This window comes from Oncorhynchus mykiss, chromosome 9 (assembly GCF_057628025.1).
Source record: "Oncorhynchus mykiss isolate SJ-2025 chromosome 9, ASM5762802v1, whole genome shotgun sequence".
NCBI classification, from domain to species: Eukaryota; Metazoa; Chordata; class Actinopteri; order Salmoniformes; family Salmonidae; genus Oncorhynchus; species Oncorhynchus mykiss.
In genome coordinates, this window is record NC_143030.1 from 59,552,129 (window position 1) to 59,570,524 (window position 18,396).

Here is an 18,396-nt window from a genome sequence, read left to right on the forward strand (position 1 = left end):
AATGCGTTTGAGCCAATCGGTTGTGCTGTGACAAGGTAGGGGGGTTATACAGAAGATAACCCTATTTGGTAAAAGACCAAGTCCAGATTATGGCAAGAACAGCTCAAATAAGAAAGAGAAACAGTCCGTCATTACTTTAAGACATAAAGAAAATGTCAAGTTTCAAGTTTCTTCAAGTGCAGTTGCAAAAACCATCAAGCACTATGATGAAACTGGCTCTCTGCCGCAGAGGATATGTTCATAGAGTTACCAGCCTCAGAAATTGCAGCCCAAATAAATGCTTAACGGAGTTCAAGTAAGAGACACATCTCAACATCAACTGTTCAGAGGACACTGCATGAATCAGGCTTTCATGGTCGAATTGCTGCAAAGAAACCACTACTAAAGGACACAAATAATAAGAAGAGACTTGCTTGTGCCAAGAAACACGAGCAATGTACATCTGTCCTTTGGTCTGATGAGTCCAAATTTGAGATTTTTGGTTCCAACCGCCATGTCTTTGTGAGATGCATAGTAGGTGAGCGGATGATCTCTGCATGTGTAGTTCCCACCTTGAATGGAGGAAGAGGTGTTATGCTGTGGGGGTGCTTTGCTGATGACATTGTTAGTGATTTAAGGCACACTTAACAAGCTTGGCTACCACAGCATTCTGCGGCGATACGCCATCCCATCTGGTTTGTGCTTAGTGGGGTTATCATTTGTTTTTCAACCGGACAATGACCCAAAACACACCTCCATGCTGTGTAAGGGCTATCTGACCAAGAAGGATAGTGACGGAGTGCTGCATTAGATGACAGCTGGCCTCCACAATCCCCCAACCTCAACCCAATTGAGATGGATCGCAGAGTGAAGGAAAAGCAGCCAACATGTGCTCAGCATATGTGGGAACTCCTTCAAGACTGTTGTGAAGCTTGTTGAGAGAATGCCAAGAGGGCAAAGCTGTCAAGGTGTCAAGGTGGCTACTTTGAAGAATCTCAAATGTAGGCCCACGTGGACACAAAATATTGTCAGGTAACTAATTCTGTTCTAGAAAAGATGGGAGAGTGGGGGATGATATGTCAAAGAACTGGCAAATTAAAGCAAGACCTACGAAGATTAGGATACCACTCTGTGGAGTGTGAGAGAGAGTGACTGAAAAGCCAATTCATAACTTACAATAAAGAAGACTCGGAAGTCAGAGTGAAGTTAAGATTTAAAATTGATTATTTTTTCTCTCTCGATACAATGAAACAATTGAAAGATAGTCCTTGAACCTGACCTTGAGTGAGAGTTGAAAGGGAGGGGCAGCTACCACCAAAGGCAAGGAATGCGTAGGTGTGTCCAAACTGTTGTCTGGTACTGTATATATTTACAAAAATATATATGGGGGATTTGGAAATTATGCAGACAATTATATTAATGGAAGACACAATATTAAAGCTGATCCACCCCTAAAAAATACAAAACTTCATTCATCGGTTTATATGTCCTTACACGAATTATACAACACATTGGGGGAAAACCACAGTCAATACTGTCGACACATGCTGTTTTCTATCCTACATACACGCAACCCAGATATGTAATTACAGGACCTTTCAGAAGAAGTTAGCCAAACACAAAAGCACAGGAACATGGAACAAACATCATCTTTTATCACAGACAAACAAGACTTCAAATGATTTTGATAAACCAAGTCTATCAAGAGAAACAGCAGAAACAGATAAAGGTTATGACATCAGCAGTACTTCTGTCAGCATTGGAACGTGGGTATAAATGGACAGTAGACACCTTTGATATGAGTTCTGATAGTTTTACATCCTCTTTGAAAACAAGGGAGAAGTATATTTTTTTGTCCGCATTTTGGGTCCCGTTGGGCATAGAAGGGTTTTAAGTGTGAACACTGGGGTGAGAACTCACCATGCCATCTGGCCTTTGAAACCTGCCAGCACTGTGCCTGTCCATCACACAGTCAGAATGAAAGAGAGAGGGAGGGGAGAAATGAGAGAGCCAGGGGCAGAGAGATAGCAAAAGACACCTTGAGAGACAGGTAGAACGTATTATTTTTCTATCCTTTGTCTGTTTGTTAGGAAATACTGTTTCTAGCATCCCATAATTCAGCTTGTGAAACACCCAAAGGAATGGTTTCCTAAGTTGCAGTTCCGGCTTAACATGATCTAAAGCAAATACACCTTTCCTATGTGTACTAGAGATCAGTTTTGAACAAAGACTGAATCTTTCTCATGTCTCATGGTCAGCACCTTCTCGTAAAATTACTGTAGCATAGTAGTGGAAAACAGATTTACTGTAGCATAGTAGTGGAAAACAGATTTACTGTAGCATAGTAGTGGAAAACAGATTTACTGTAGCATAGTAGTGGAAAACAGATTTACTGTAGCATAGTAGTGGAAAACAGATTTACTGTAGCATAGTAGTGGAAAACAGATAGATTTACTGTAGCATAGTAGTGGAAAACAGAATTACTGTGGCATAGTAGTGGAAAACAGATTTACTGTGGCATAGTAGTGGAAAACAGATATATTTACTGTGGAATAGTAGTGGAAAACAGATTTACTGTAGCATAGTAGTGGAAAACAGATTTACTGTGGCATAGTAGTGGAAAACAGATAGATTTACTGTGGAATAGTAGTGGAAAGCAGATTTACTGTAGCATAGTAGTGGAAAACAGATATATTTACTGTGGAATAGTAGTGGAAAACAGATTTACTGTGGCATAGTAGTGGAAAACAGATTTACTGTAGCATAGTAGTGGAAAACAGATTTACTGTGGCATAGTAGTGGAAAACAGATTTACTGTAGCATAGTAGTGGAAAACAGATTTACTGTAGCATAGTAGTGGAAAACAGATAGATTTACTGTAGCATAGTAGTGGAAAACAGAATGATTTACTGTAGCATAGTAGTGGAAAACAGAATTACTGTGGCATAATAGTGGAAAACAGATTTACTGTGGCATAGTAGTGGAAAACAGATTTACTGTAGCATAGTAGTGGAAAACAGATTTACTGTGGCATAGTAGTGGAAAACAGATAGATTTACTGTGGAATAGTAGTGGAAAGCAGATTTACTGTAGCATAGTAGTGGAAAACAGATATATTTACTGTGGAATAGTAGTGGAAAACAGATTTACTGTGGCATAGTAGTGGAAAACAGATTTACTGTAGCATAGTAGTGGAAAACAGATTTACTGTGGCATAGTAGTGGAAAACAGATAGATTTACTGTGGAATAGTAGTGGAAAGCAGATTTACTGTAGCATAGTAGTGGAAAACAGATATATTTACTGTGGAATAGTAGTGGAAAACAGATTTACTGTGGCATAGTAGTGGAAAACAGATTTACTGTAGCATAGTAGTGGAAAACAGATTTACTGTGGCATAGTAGTGGAAAACAGATTTACTGTAGCATAGTAGTGGAAAACAGATTTACTGTGGTATAGTAGTGGAAAACAGATTTACTGTAGCATAGTAGTGGAAAACAGATTTACTGTGGCATAGTAGTGGAAAACAGATTTACTGTGGCATAGTAGTGGAAAACAGATTTACTGTGGCATAGTAGTGGAAAACAGATTTACTGTGGCATAGTAGTGGAAAACAGATTTACTGTGGCATAGTAGTGGAAAACAGATTTACTGTGGAATAGTAGTGGAAAACAGATTTACTGTGGCATAGTAGTGGAAAACAGATTTACTGTGGCATAGTAGTGGAAAACAGATTTACTGTGGAATAGTAGTGGAAAACAGATTTACTGTGGTATAGTAGTGGAAAACAGATTTACTGTGGTATAGTAGTGGAAAACAGATTTACTGTAGCATAGTAGTGGAAAACAGATTTACTGTGGCATAGTAGTGGAAAACAGATTTACTGTGGCATAGTAGTGGAAAACAGATTTACTGTGGTATAGTAGTGGAAAACAGATTTACTGTAGCATAGTAGTGGAAAACAGATTTACTGTGGAAAAGTAGTGGAAAACAGATTTACTGTGGCATAGTAGTGGAAAAAAGATTGATTTACTGTGGCATAGTAGTGGAAAACAGATTTACTGTAGCATAGTAGTGGAAAACAGATTTACTGTAGCATAGTAGTGGAAAACAGATTTACTGTGGCATCGTAGTGGAAAACAGATTTACTGTGGCATAGTAGTGGAAAACAGATGTACTGTAGCATAGTAGTGGAAAACAGATTTACTGTAGCATAGTAGTGGAAAACAGATTTACTGTAGCATAGTAGTGGAAAACAGATTTACTGTAGCATAGTAGTGGAAAACAGATTTACTGTAGCATAGTAGTGGAAAACAGATTTACTGTAGCATAGTAGTGGAAAACAGATAGATTTACTGTAGCATAGTAGTGGAAAACAGATAGATTTAGTGTAGCATAGTAGTGGAAAACAGATAGATTTACTGTGGAATAGTAGTGGAAAACAGATTTACTGTGGCATAGTAGTGGAAAAAAGATTGATTTACTGTGGCATAGTAGTGGAAAACAGATTTACTGTGGCATAGTAGTGGAAAACAGATTTACTGTAGCATAGTAGTGGAAAACAGATTTACTGTAGCATAGTAGTGGAAAACAGATAGATTTACTGTAGCATAGTAGTGGAAAACAGATAGATTTAGTGTAGCATAGTAGTGGAAAACAGATAGATTTACTGTGGAATAGTAGTGGAAAACAGATTTACTGTGGCATAGTAGTGGAAAAAAGATTGATTTACTGTGGCATAGTAGTGGAAAACAGATTTACTGTGGCATAGTAGTGGAAAACAGATTTACTGTAGCATAGTAGTGGAAAACAGATTTACTGTGGCATAGTAGTGGAAAACAGATTTACTGTAGCATAGTAGTGGAAAACAGATTTACTGTGGCATAGTAGTGGAAAACAGATTTACTGTAGCATAGTAGTGGATAACAGATGTACTGTAGCATAGTAGTGGAAAACAGATAGATTTACTGTGGCATAGTAGTGGAAAACAGATAGATTTACTGTAGCATAGTAGTGGAAAACAGATACATTTACTGTGGCATAGTAGTGGAAAACAGATAGATTTACTGTGGCATAGTAGTGGAAAACAGATTTACTGTGGCATAGTAGTGGAAAACAGATTTACTGTGGCATAGTAGTGGAAAACAGATAGATTTACTGTGGCATAGTAGTGGAAAACAGATAGATTTACTGTGGCATAGTAGTGGAAAACAGATAGATTTACTGTGGCATAGTAGTGGAAAACATATAGATTTACTGTAGCATAGTAGTGGAAAACAGATTTACTGTGGCATAGTAGTGGAAAACAGATTTACTGTAGCATAGTAGTGGAAAACAGATTTACTGTAGCATAGTAGTGGAAAACAGATAGATTTACTGTAGCATAGTAGTGGAAAACAGATTTACTGTGGCATCGTAGTGGAAAACAGATTTACTGTGGCATAGTAGTGGAAAAGAGATTTACTGTGGCATAGTAGTGGAAAACAGATTTACTGTAGCATAGTAGTGGAAAACAGATTTACTGTAGCATAGTAGTGGAAAACAGATTTACTGTAGCATAGTAGTGGAAAACAGATTTACTGGAGCATAGTAGTGGAAAACAGATTGATTTACTGTAGCATAGTAGTGGAAAACAGATTTACTGTAGCATAGTAGTGGAAAACAGATTTACTGTAGCATAGTAGTGGAAAACAGATTTACTGTAGCATAGTAGTGGAAAACAGATTTACTATAGCATAGTAGTGGAAAACAGATTTACTGTAGCATAGTAGTGATAAACAGATTTACTGGAGCATAATAGTGGAAAACAGATTGATTTACTGTGGCATAGTAGTGGAAAACAGATTTACTGTGGCATAGTAGTGGAAAACACATTTACTGTGGCATAGTAGTGGAAAACACATTTACTGTGGCATAGTAGTGGAAAACACATTTACTGTGGCATAGTAGTGGAAAACAGATTTACTGTGGCATAGTAGTGGAAAACAGATAGATTTACTGTGGCATAGTAGTGGAAAACAGATTTACTGTGGCATAGTAGTGGAAAACAGAGATTTACTGTAGCATAGTAGTGGAAAACAGATTTATTGTAGCAGAGTAGTGGAAAACAGATATATTTACTGTGGCATAGTAGTGGAAAACAGACAGATTTACTGTAGCATAATAGTGGAAAGCAGATTTACTGTAGCATAGTAGTGGAAAGCAGATTTACTGTAGCATAGTAGTGGAAAACAGATAGATTTGCTGTAGCATAGTAGTGGAAAACAGATATATTTACTGTGGCATAGTAGTGGAAAACAGACAGATTTACTGTAGCATAGTAGTGGAAAACAGATAGATTTGCTGTAGCATAGTAGTGGAAAACAGATAGATTTGCTGTAGCATAGTAGTGGAAAACAGATATATTTACTGTGGCATAGTAGTGGAAAACAGACAGATTTACTGTAGCATAGTAGTGGAAAGCAGATTTACTGTAGCATCGTAGTGGAAAACAGATAGATTTACTGTAGCATAGTAGTGGAAAACAGATTTACTGTAGCATAGTAGTGGAAAACAGATATATTTACTGTAGCATAGTAGTGGAAAACAGATAGATTTACTGTAGTATAGTAGTGGAAAACAGATAGATTTACTGTAGCATGGTAGGGGAAAACGGATAGATTTGCTGTAGCATAGTAGTGGAAAACAGATAGATTTGCTGTAGCTGTCACGACCATGTGCAGAGAAGGACCAAGGCGCAGCGGAGGTTGAGTTCCACATCTTTATTTCTAAGTGAAACTTAAGCAAAACAAAACAATAAAGAACGAAACGTGACTAAGTGGTGCACATGCACCAACACAAAACAATATCCCACAAGCACAGGTGAGAAAAAACAGCTACTTAAATATGATCCCCAATTAGAGACAATGATTACCAGCTGCCTCTAATTGGCAACCATACAAATCACCAACATAGAAAATAAACTTAGAACACCTAGAAATAAATAAACTAGATCATCCCCAGTCACGCCCTGACCTACTTCACCATAGAGAAACAATAGCTCTCTATGGTCGGTGCTTGACAGTAACCCTCCCCCCCAAAGATGCGGACTCCGGCCGCAAAACCTGAAACCAAATAGGGAGGGTAGGGGGGGTTATTAGTGTCGGTGGTGGCTCTGGTGCGGGATGAAGTACGCGCTCAACCTGCGGATCCGCCAGCATCGGGGACGGCTCTGGTGCGGGACGAAGAACCCGCTCAGATCGCGGATCCACCATCTTTGGTGTTGGTGCTGGTGCGGGCCGAAGAACCCGCTCATCCCGCGGATCCAGCCATGGACCCAGGCTGAACACTGTGCCTGGACTGGATCTCAATGCCGAGGAAGGCTCCTGCCATGGAGCTGGACTGGACACCATGTCTGGACTGGGAATAGGCGCAGAGGAGAGCTCCTTCCATTGAGCGGGACTGGACGCCATGTCTGGACTGGGCATCGGCACCGAGGAGAGCTCCTGCCATGGAGCGGGACTGGACACCGTGTCTGTACTGGGCATTGGCGCAGAGGAGAGCTCCTGCCATGGAGCTGGACTGGACGCTGTGTTTGGAAGCTCCGGACCATTGACCCTCGCCGAAGGTTCCGGACCGTTGACCGTCGCCAGAGGCTCCGGACCGTGGCCGGAGGCTCCGGACCGTGGACCGTCGCCGGAGGCTCTGGACCGTGGAACGTCTCTGGAGGTTCCGGACCTAGGAACGTCTCTGGAGGTTCCGGACCGTGGAACGCCGTCGGAGGTTCCGGACTGTGGAAAGTCGCCGGAGGTTCTGGACTGTGGAACATCGCCGGAGATTCCGGACTGTGGAACGTCGCTGAGAGCTCTAGACTGGGAACCGTCGCTGAGAGCTCTGGACTGGGAACCGTCGCCAGAGGCTCCGGACCGTGGACCGTCGCCGGAGGCTCTGGACCGTGGAACGTCTCTGGAGGTTCCGGACCTAGGAACATCTCTGGAGGTTCCGGACCGTGGAACGTCGTCGGAGGTTCCGGACTGTGGAACGTCGCCGGAGGTTCCAGACTGTGGAACATCGCCGGAGGTTCCAGACTGTGGAACATCGCCGGAGGTTCCGGACTGTGGAACGTCGCTGGAAGCACTAGACTGGGAACCGTCGCTGAGAGCTCTGGACTGGGAACCGTCGCCGGAAGCTCTGGACTGGGAACTGTCGCACACATGGCACCGGACAAATGACACGCTCCTCAAGGCAAGTGTGGAGAGCTGGCACAGGACTTACTGGGCTGTGGATGCGTACTGGAGACCTGATGCGTGGATCCAGCACAGATTTCACCAGACTAATAGCACGCTCCTAAGGACGAGTACGGGGAGCTGACTCAGGTTGCATTAAACTGATTACACGCTCCTTAGGGCAAATGTCATGCATCTTCCACCAACTCAACAACTCTCTCTCCGCTCTTTCTCCTCCAATACCTCCATCCACTCACTGACGGTCTCTGACTCTCTCCGTTCACTCTCCTCCAGTTTCTCCCTCTTCTCCCAGACTGGCTCTGGTTCACTCCTCGGCCCCGCCGACCACCCTTTGTGCCGACCACCCTTTGTGCCTCCCCCCAAAAAATATTTTTGGGCTTTTTATGTGGCCACGAACCCCGGCATCGTCGCTGTCCTCCCTTCTCTCCTGCCTTCTGTTTTCACGGCAGGCTTTCGTGTCTTGCCAAGACTTCCTCCCAATTCCAGGATATTCTCTCCTCGATCTCCTCCAAAGACCAGGATGCCATCTCCTCCCGGGCACGCTGCTTGATCCCGTTGTGGTGGGATATTCTGTCACGACCGTGTGTAGAGAAGGACCAAGGCGCAGCGGAGGTTGAGTTCAACATCTTTATTTCTAAGTGACACCAAAACAAAACAATAAAGAAAGAACGAAACGTGACTAAGTGGTGCACATGCACCAACACAAAACAATATCCCACAAACACAGGTGGGAAAAACAGCTACTTAAATATGATCCCCAATTAGAGACAATGATTACCAGCTGCCTCTAATTGGGAATCATACAAATCACCACACAGAAAATAAATTTAGAACACCACATAGAATTAAATAAACTAGATCACCCCCAATCACGCCCTGACCTACTTCACCATAGAGAAACAATGGCTCTCTATGGTCAGGGCTTGACCAGCATAGTAGTGGAAAACAGATTTACTGTAGCATAGTAGTGGAAAATAGATATATTTACTGTAGCATAGTAGTGGAAAATAGATATATTTACTGTAGCATAGTAGTGGAAAAGAGATAGATTTACTGTGAAACTTTAAGTGACTGAAATAAGCTTTTTCTGAGCAGCTTGTCTCGCTTCCTAAACACATGGATAAGTGCCTTTTCCCATCCCATGTTATGTTGTGAATGTAGTAGTGCCATATGATATAGCAGTGTACAGTTGAGCATTGATACAAGGTTGGGTACGAGCATGAAAGCAAATAGTGCACATCACAGCATTATCCTCTAGTGAAGATATCAACCTCAAACAATTAATTTAGACAAGTTAATCTTCAATGATGATTCTCTGTCCACTTTTTTAGACCATTAATCATTCAGACAACTTTTCTTTTCATCCTCCGTCTTTTGAAGTCATCTCTCCAGCACTACCCTCGTATTTCCCTATTTTCCTATCACCCAGCCAGATGCTATGAGGATGGAGAGAGAAACAGAGTGGTGAGGGAGAGAAAAACAGAGGCATGCACGCAAGCACGCACGCACGCATGCACACACACACACACACACACACACACACACGGATGGCATACACGCATGCAAGCAAGAAAACATGCATCCATGCACACGCACACACACACAGAAGTCGTTCCTGCATGTCTCCATTGGCTGTCCTTCACACCTGGGCAGTCCTGGCTCTTCCAGCTGAGTAGTCAGTGCTGGCAGACAGACATCCTCTCTCAGGAGGAATGGGGGGTTTAGAGTGGACGTAGAGCATGACTGTGCTCACAGAGGTGTGACATACTCAGACCACAACCACTGTCTGCACACGAGCCACGGATGCAATCACAAAGATGCATGTAAACCACAATCACTGTCTGCACATGAGCCACTGATGCAATTACAAAGATGCATGAACACATAAGCACACAAAGATTGTATGATGCAAATACAGAGTGACATTTTGAAGGTGCAAAAATGTGGAGAAAACTATTTGAATACTTGTCTGCAATAATTTTCTGCAATCGGCTGCATTGTGTTCATTGCCTAGGATGTGCTGTTCACGATAAAACTTCATAAAAGATGCCACCCTTGACATTTTTAAATAATTGCCAATAGAAGTAGGCTACTGTGAGTAATGCAGACTTTTTGGCAACATCTCTGAATCTTTTGCATTTTCAGAAAGCCCACAGTTTAGTACATATAATCAGGCACATGTGGATAAACAAGGTACACAAAATCCCACAATGAGACATTCTAAACAATTTGAGTAAAACAGAGAATATGACAGGCCAGAGAGTGCTGCTGCTATTTTACTAGGCTCAAATGTTATACGCTCTCTGTTCCCCTCACTCTCTCTCTCTCCACACTCCACTAACCCTTTTTTAGCTGTTCAATCTGGCCAACGGCGATGTGACTTTGTCTCCCATGTAAAAAATCTCCAGGGTCATCCAAATGCAGCTAGCTGAAATCATAAATCATAAAATTGTGTTTAGAAAATTATTACAAGTACTTCAGTAGCACACATTTAATACTCTTGGAATGACTGGTAATAGTCGAAAGTATGTCCCAAAAAGTTTGAGATGTATTTTTGTATAATTAAATGTTACCTTTATTTTATTTTAACTGGGCGACCCATTGAGACCAATACCTATTTCATAAGGGAAACCTGCATACACATAATTTACAAAATACAACATAATACAAAATATAAAAAAGTGCAAACACACTCAAGAAAAAAATTCACATTCCTCAGCAAAGAGGTTTCCAATCAGCTGCCAATCAACATGTTGAACTGCCTGAGAGGCACCAGAACGAACATCCAGTTATTGGGAACAAAAAAACTCAAAGCCGCTTTACCTAACTCTGAGGAGACCGAAGAGATATCCAGATTCAGCCATCCCTGAGATCGGGTATGGTACGTCTAAGGTTATTAATGATAGATGTGGCAGGAGTTTTTGTAAGAGAGCTTTATAAATAAAAAGAGAGCAATGAATCGACCTATGTGACTTCAATGAGGGCCAGCCTACTTCCTGGTAAAGAATGCAGTGATGTGTACTGAACCTGTCACCCTTAATATAACCAAGTGGGCACTGGTAAACTGCATCTAACGGCTTTAAATCTGCGCTTTTTTTTCACTACCTTCATGTATCTGAATGTGCAACCCTTATATTTAGCATCACAATGAAATGTTTTGGAATTTCCTTTTCAGCACAACGAGGGCAACTGTACAAGTAGAACAGAACACAAAACTGTTGCATTTACGCAGATTTTCGCTGGGGTCCTCTCGTTATACATACAAGCTGATGTGCGCCTTTTGAACATTTGCATTTTAAAGAAGTAAAAAGAAGTAAAAAGAAGTAAAAAAAAAGAAGTTAAAATACACCATCACAATAATCCATTATTTATTTTAGGCAACTTTAGTTTTGAATGACACAAACCTTAGAATGTCTTAGAAATCATAACAAAAATGGGCTGTATGATGCGACTATAGGCTATTGATTATTTGAGAAAGTTGCAAAAAATGCTTGCGCTCAGTTCCTTGAGTCAGGGGAATGGGGCAGGGAAAAATAGATGTCATCTGTATGCACTGGAATAGCGAATGGAGGCCGTGGGTTTTTCAATGATGCAAGGTAGGCTACTTCGGTTTTATAGAGGAATATGTGTTTAATATGAGCAGCTATATAAATACAACAACACTTATTTTACTCCATGCGTCAACCACTGTTTAAGGAGCATGTTCTCGCTGCGCGACAGGTGATATTCTGCCCAACTCTGTATGCCATGGGCTCTCCACCCTGTTCCTGCAGCTACCCAATATTTAATTTGGAAAAACAAGTGAAATCTGTTTGGGAACATCGATCGTAAACATGTTTTCTCAACAAAACATATTTCACTAAACTGTTGACAGCCCGTTTGTGCGCTCGAGGAGGGAATAAAGAAGAGAGAGGAGCTGGAAACGCAAGGTGGTGAGATATTCCGTATAGCTGCAGTATTAAATTCATTATAAAAAAGACTATTACTAGGCTATTCAAACTCTTTATTAAATTCACTAATTGTAGGCTAAGTGTAAGCCACCCTGCACAAGCAATGAACCAACAGAATTGCCTAGGGCTATACGTTCTCTCTCAGACTCGTGGATAGACATTTCAGGGAGTAGCATAAGGGCCATCTAGTATGCATAATACTACCAAAGGCGATTACTAGAATTTGTTTAAATTTGGATTAGTGGCTAAACCAATTATGTACCAAAAATATCTTAAATTAGTATTTTTTTTTGTTTTACTGCGGTCATGACTCATGACTGCTGGTGTGGAGGTAATACAGTCACTGCAACAGCCATAGGTCCGCCAAGCAAACACCTGATAAAAATTCATTTGTAAGAATGCAGTGTACAGAAATGGATTGCTCAGTGGAAAATATCTAACTAGTCAGTGACAACTGTGGGGAGTTTAAAGTTTGGGACAGCAACTATGTGAGCTTATTACACTATTATAGACACTTTGTACTGGGATTTCCTATGATCTTTTACGTCGAACTCCCTACCTTCTAACTATTCTTGTGTGGAACATCATACAGCAGAACATTACATGTCCATGTTTGTAAGAGTTTCCGCTTTTCATAGATGGGTCATAATAGTTGTTTTTTAGCTCAAATCGGGTGTTTTTTGTCCAAGACTGGAGCTGGGAAACATTGATATCGATGATGTCACCATAGTCTAGGAACGGTAGGAACCATGCTAGATCACGGAGATGTAATTTATAGATCGGCAGGTAAAGGTGCTCTCGAGGGGCTAAATGCTCTTTACTATTCTTTGGCACCAATGCTCCTTATAGGACACATCACTGCTCTCTGTATTCCTCTGTAAACTAGCCATCTCTGTTCTGTATACCTTCTGCAGGACCTACTGGTTGATGCCTGTTTATAAAACCCTCTAATGCGTCCCTCCCCTCTATCTGAGATACCTACTGCCATCTTCATCCTCCGCATGCAGCACCCATTCAGCCAGTCATATTCTGTTAAAGGTCCCCAAAGCACACACATCCCTGGGTCGCTCCTCTTTTCAATTCGCTGCAGCTAGCGACTGGACTGAGCTGCAAAAAACACTCAAACTGGACCGTTTTATCTCCATCTCTACATTCAAAGACTCAATCATGGACACTTACTGACACGTCTGGCTGCTTTGCATGATGTATTGTTGTCTCTGCCATTTTGTCCTTTGTGCTGTGCCTAACAATGTTTGTGCCATGTTTGTGTTGCTACCATGTTGTGCTGCTGCCATGTTGTGTTGTCGTTATGTTGTGTTCTTGTCATGTTGTGTTGCTGCCATGTTGTGTTGCTACCATGTTGTGTTGTCTCTCTTTAAGTAGTGTTGTGATGTGTGTTTTGTACTACATTTTTTGTTTTAATCCCAGGCCCCGTCCCCACAGGAGGCCTTTTGCCTCTTACTAGGCTGTCATCGTAAATAAGAGTGTGTTCTTAATTTATTTGCCTGGTTAAATACAAATGCATTTTTTATTAAAAAAATATATATAATGGTCCCGTTGAGACTCCTGTGAATAACTGGAATGAAAGAGAGTTTTTGTTTCCTCTCCTCCCCACTGATTGTTTCTATTTTCTTCATCTATTTGCCCACTTATCTTCTGTTTGGAATGGTAAGATTTGTTATTGAAATGAATACAATACAAATTGATTATCACAGCAGCATGTGAGCCTTTGAAAATATACAAAAACAGGCATACAAACCCACACACACGCACAACCAACAAATAGAGACGTCTACACATACTCACACTGTAAGGGTGGTAATGACAGAGAACACATGATACTGTAATCAAGATGGGCGGGGGAACATACAGGGTTCTTTTCAGAATACACAATGCACAGTAACCATGCATCAACACAAAACATGGCTATATGAAATTGTGTGGATACAGGAATAAAAACATGGCGCCTTTATTTAACTAGGCAAGTCAGTTAAGAAGAAGTTCTTATTTACAATGACGGCCTATCCCGGTCAAACCCTAACCAGGATGACGCTGGGCCAATTGTGCACCGCCCTAAGGGACTCCCAATCACGGCCTGGAATCGAACCAGGGTCTATAGTGATGCCTCTAGCACTGAGATGCAGTGCCTTAGACCAATGCGCCACTCAGGAGCCAAAATATGCTGTAGCACATTTATGATACACTGCATGCTGCTATCGCTCACAGCCAAATAGGTCTGGTGCATATCTGCATGCAGGCATCCTTTTCACGTTTACCATGAGCTTGTTGACACCATAGAATTAGGAATTAGAATAATTAGTATTTAATAGGATCTCTATGGTTGACACTCGATTTCATTGAAGAGGAAGCTGTGAAAATAATGGAGGCATGAGGGGAGTCACGAATGGATGGAAAAAACTGACTTAGAGAGTCTGCTTTACCTGGGGCTGTTTCCCTGGCAACACACCCTTGGGATGGAAAGAAGACAAGCACATGGTTGCATTTACAGCTTTCAGGGTTCGTTCAAGAAGTGTGCCATCCACAGAAACACAGAATCAAACTATACAGACATTACAGAGGGTTGGAACACACTATAAGTTCTGTGTTCATAATAGCTAATAGCTTTTCTTTTCTTTCTTCCTGTCTTCCACACTTGCCTCAGTCCCATCCGTATCTTTTGATATGGTATTCAGTTACTACCTTCTGGACAGGCAGAACATCTGTCTGAGCGCTGGAGAAAAGCTCCTTCCCTGTGGATGCCATCACACTGCTGATAGACAGCCTAGCCCGCAGCCCTGCCCCTTTTAACGCTCAACTTCAAAGACTTTTTATCATAGACCAGATAAACACTGTGGTGCGCGCAAACACACCCACACACACATGCACACGCAAGCATGAACACACACACACACACACACACACACACACACACACACACACACACACACACACACACACACACACACACACACACACACACACACACACTGCATGTTCCTTTTATAAACTGGGCATGGTTTTACTAGAATCATGACTTAGTGTCTTTGTTGATCCATTTATATTTACTGAAAGAGCTCTTGTAAAAAGCCAACTCAGCTTTCCCCAGCTCAATGTTTTCATCTTATCCACTCCTAACCTACCTGACATGTCACCCAGTCTCATTTTATAGCAATTTCACAGTCTTTGGGAAAGCAGAATAAAGCCATGTTTTGAAAAGTGTTTAGATATACAGTATATCATGCCCTCAGTAGCACAGAAGGCAATATTGAACCTTTCCCTGGCAAAGGCTTTATACTTGCATCATTAGTAAACCAGGACTTATCCTGCACAGTGCTTCTGCCTGGCTGTTTGGCAGATGGCAGTGTCCCCAGACCAGGAACCATGATTTGCGGCGATGTGATAGTGGAGACGAACAGAGAGAGCAGCACCACCATTTCCCCTGAGGGATTGAGAGATAGCATCCTGTGATTCAGCTGAGGGCCTCAGACTGCCTGTCTAGCACCCCACCTGCCCTGTCCTGCTGTCCCTCTGTCCATGCTCACACACCAAACCACACAACACAGCCCAGGCCTGCGAGGCTTTTACTCATCCTATATACTTATGCATCACTGCTGTCCAAAAGCTAGCATTAGGTTAGCCATCACATCAAAGAGCATCCCGATTGAATTTTTATCTTTCATGTTCGGTGCAGCAATACATTAGCTATTTGATCATACTTTGTGAGTATCTTGGTGATGTCCATATGTGAGCAGTGCTATATGATATAAACCATATGAGTTCTGATATGATATTGACTGACACAGAGGGTTGCTACTGCTTGCAGTATTTACTTTTGCTGCTGTATGTGCCCTTAGAAGTGTTTCATGTTGCCATGGGCACCTGCTGCTCCACCCACACATGTTGTATTTCTGTGGGCTACACTACAGTGCCAACGGTTGGTCTGGCGTTGGCAGAGGCAGAGGTAGAGGCAGAGGTAGAGGCAGAGGTAGAATCAGAGGCATAGCTGGGCCACTGCCAGAACAACAACTGTCTTTTATCAGGAACCCAGCTTTAACACTGTACCACCTCCTAATAGGCTAGTGGCAAGGCCCCCATTTTATTTTAGATAGCCCTGTTCGAGGTAGAAACAAACCGAAAATCTCGAACGTCTCCCATCTATAAAATAGATTGTTGTGTAAAAAGTGGTTACATTTATAGATACTGTATTGTGACACACACCCTAAACTCAAAACTTGCAGAATAATGCTTGGCACATAAGCTCATGTAACCCAATATTGCAAGCTCTGATATTGCACAAATGTGCAATACAAGCAGTCAGTTGTCTTCCCTACATACACAAACAAACAGCATTATCCCCGATGTCCACCGGGTGCATATGTCTTTTGTTTATCCCATACTTGACACGCATGTGCTTCGCTTTTCAACTCGCTAAAAGCTAGTTAGTTGGAGTCTGTGTGTGTACTTCCTAGTTAGTTGGAGTCTGTGTGTGTACTTCCTAGTTAGTTGGAGTCTGTGTGTGTACTTCCTAGTTAGTTGGAGTCTGTGTGTGTACTTCCTAGTTAGTTGGAGTCTGTGTGTGTACTTCCTAGTTAGTTGGAGTCTGTGTGTGTACTTCCTAGTTAGTTGGAGTCTGTGTGTGTACTTCCTAGTTAGTTAGAGCCTGTGTGTGTACTTCCTAGTTAGTTGGAGTCTGTGTGTGTACTTCCTAGTTAGTTAGAGCCTGTGTGTGTACTTCCTAGTTAGTTGGAGTCTGTGTGTGTACTTCCTAGTTAGTTGGAGTCTGTGTATGTACTTCCTAGTTAGTTGGAGTCTGTGTGTGTACTTCCTAGTTAGTTGGAGTCTGTGTGTGAACTTCCTAGTTAGTTGGAGTCTGTGTGTGAACTTCCTTGTTAGTTGGAGTCTGTGTGTGAACTTCCTAGTTAGTTGGAGTCTGTGTGTGAACTTCCTAGTTAGTTGGAGTCTGTGTGTGAACTTCCTAGTTAGTTGGAGTCTGTGTGTGAACTTCCTAGTTAGTTGGAGTCTGTGTGTGTACTTCCTAGTTAGTTAGAGCCTGTGTGTGTACTTCCTAGTTAGTTGGAGTCTGTGTGTGTACTTCCTAGTTAGTTGGAGTCTGTGTGTGTACTTCCTAGTTAGTTGGAGTCTGTGTGTGTACTTCCTAGTTAGTTAGAGCCTGTGTGTGTACTTCCTAGTTAGTTGGAGTCTGTGTGTGTACTTCCTAGTTAGTTGGAGTCTGTGTGTGTACTTCCTAGTTAGTTGGAGTCTGTGTGTGTACTTCCTAGTTAGTTGGAGTCTGTGTGTGTACTTCCTAGTTAGTTAGAGTCTGTGTGTGTACTTCCTAGTTAGTTAGAGTCTGTGTGTGTACTTCCGAGTTAGTTGGAGTCTGTGTGTGTACTTCCTAGTTAGTTAGAGTCTGTGTGTGTACTTCCTAGTTAGTTAGAGTCTGTGTGTGTACTTCCTAGTTAGTTAGAGCCTGTGTGTGTACTTCCTAGTTAGTTGGAGTCTGTGTGTGTACTTCCTAGTTAGTTGGAGTCTGTGTGTGTACTTCCTAGTTAGTTGGAGTCTGTGTGTGTACTTCCTAGTTAGTTAGAGTCTGTGTGTGTACTTCCTAGTTAGTTAGAGTCTGTGTGTGTACTTCCTAGTTAGTTGGAGTCTGTGTGTGAACTTCCTTGTTAGTTGGAGTCTGTGTGTGAACTTCCTAGTTAGTTGGAGTCTGTGTGTGAACTTCCTAGTTAGTTGGAGTCTGTGTGTGAACTTCCTAGTTAGTTGGAGTCTGTGTGTGAACTTCCTAGTTAGTTGGAGTCTGTGTGTGTACTTCCTAGTTAGTTGGAGTCTGTGTGTGTACTTCCTAGTTAGTTGGAGTCTGTGTGTGAACTTCCTAGTTAGTTGGAGTCTGTGTGTGTACTTCCTAGTTAGTTGGCGCCTGTGTGTGTACTTCCTAGTTAGTTGGAGCTTGTGTGTGTACTTCCTAGTTAGTTGGAGTCTGTGTGTGTACTTCCTAGTTAGTTAGAGCCTGTGTGTGTACTTCCTAGTTAGTTGGAGTCTGTGTGTGTACTTCCTAGTTAGTTGGAGTCTGTGTGTGTACTTCCTAGTTAGTTGGAGTCTGTGTGTGTACTTCCTAGTTAGTTAGAGCCTGTGTGTGTACTTCCTAGTTAGTTGGAGTCTGTGTGTGTACTTCCTAGTTAGTTGGAGTCTGTGTGTGTACTTCCTAGTTAGTTGGAGTCTGTGTGTGTACTTCCTAGTTAG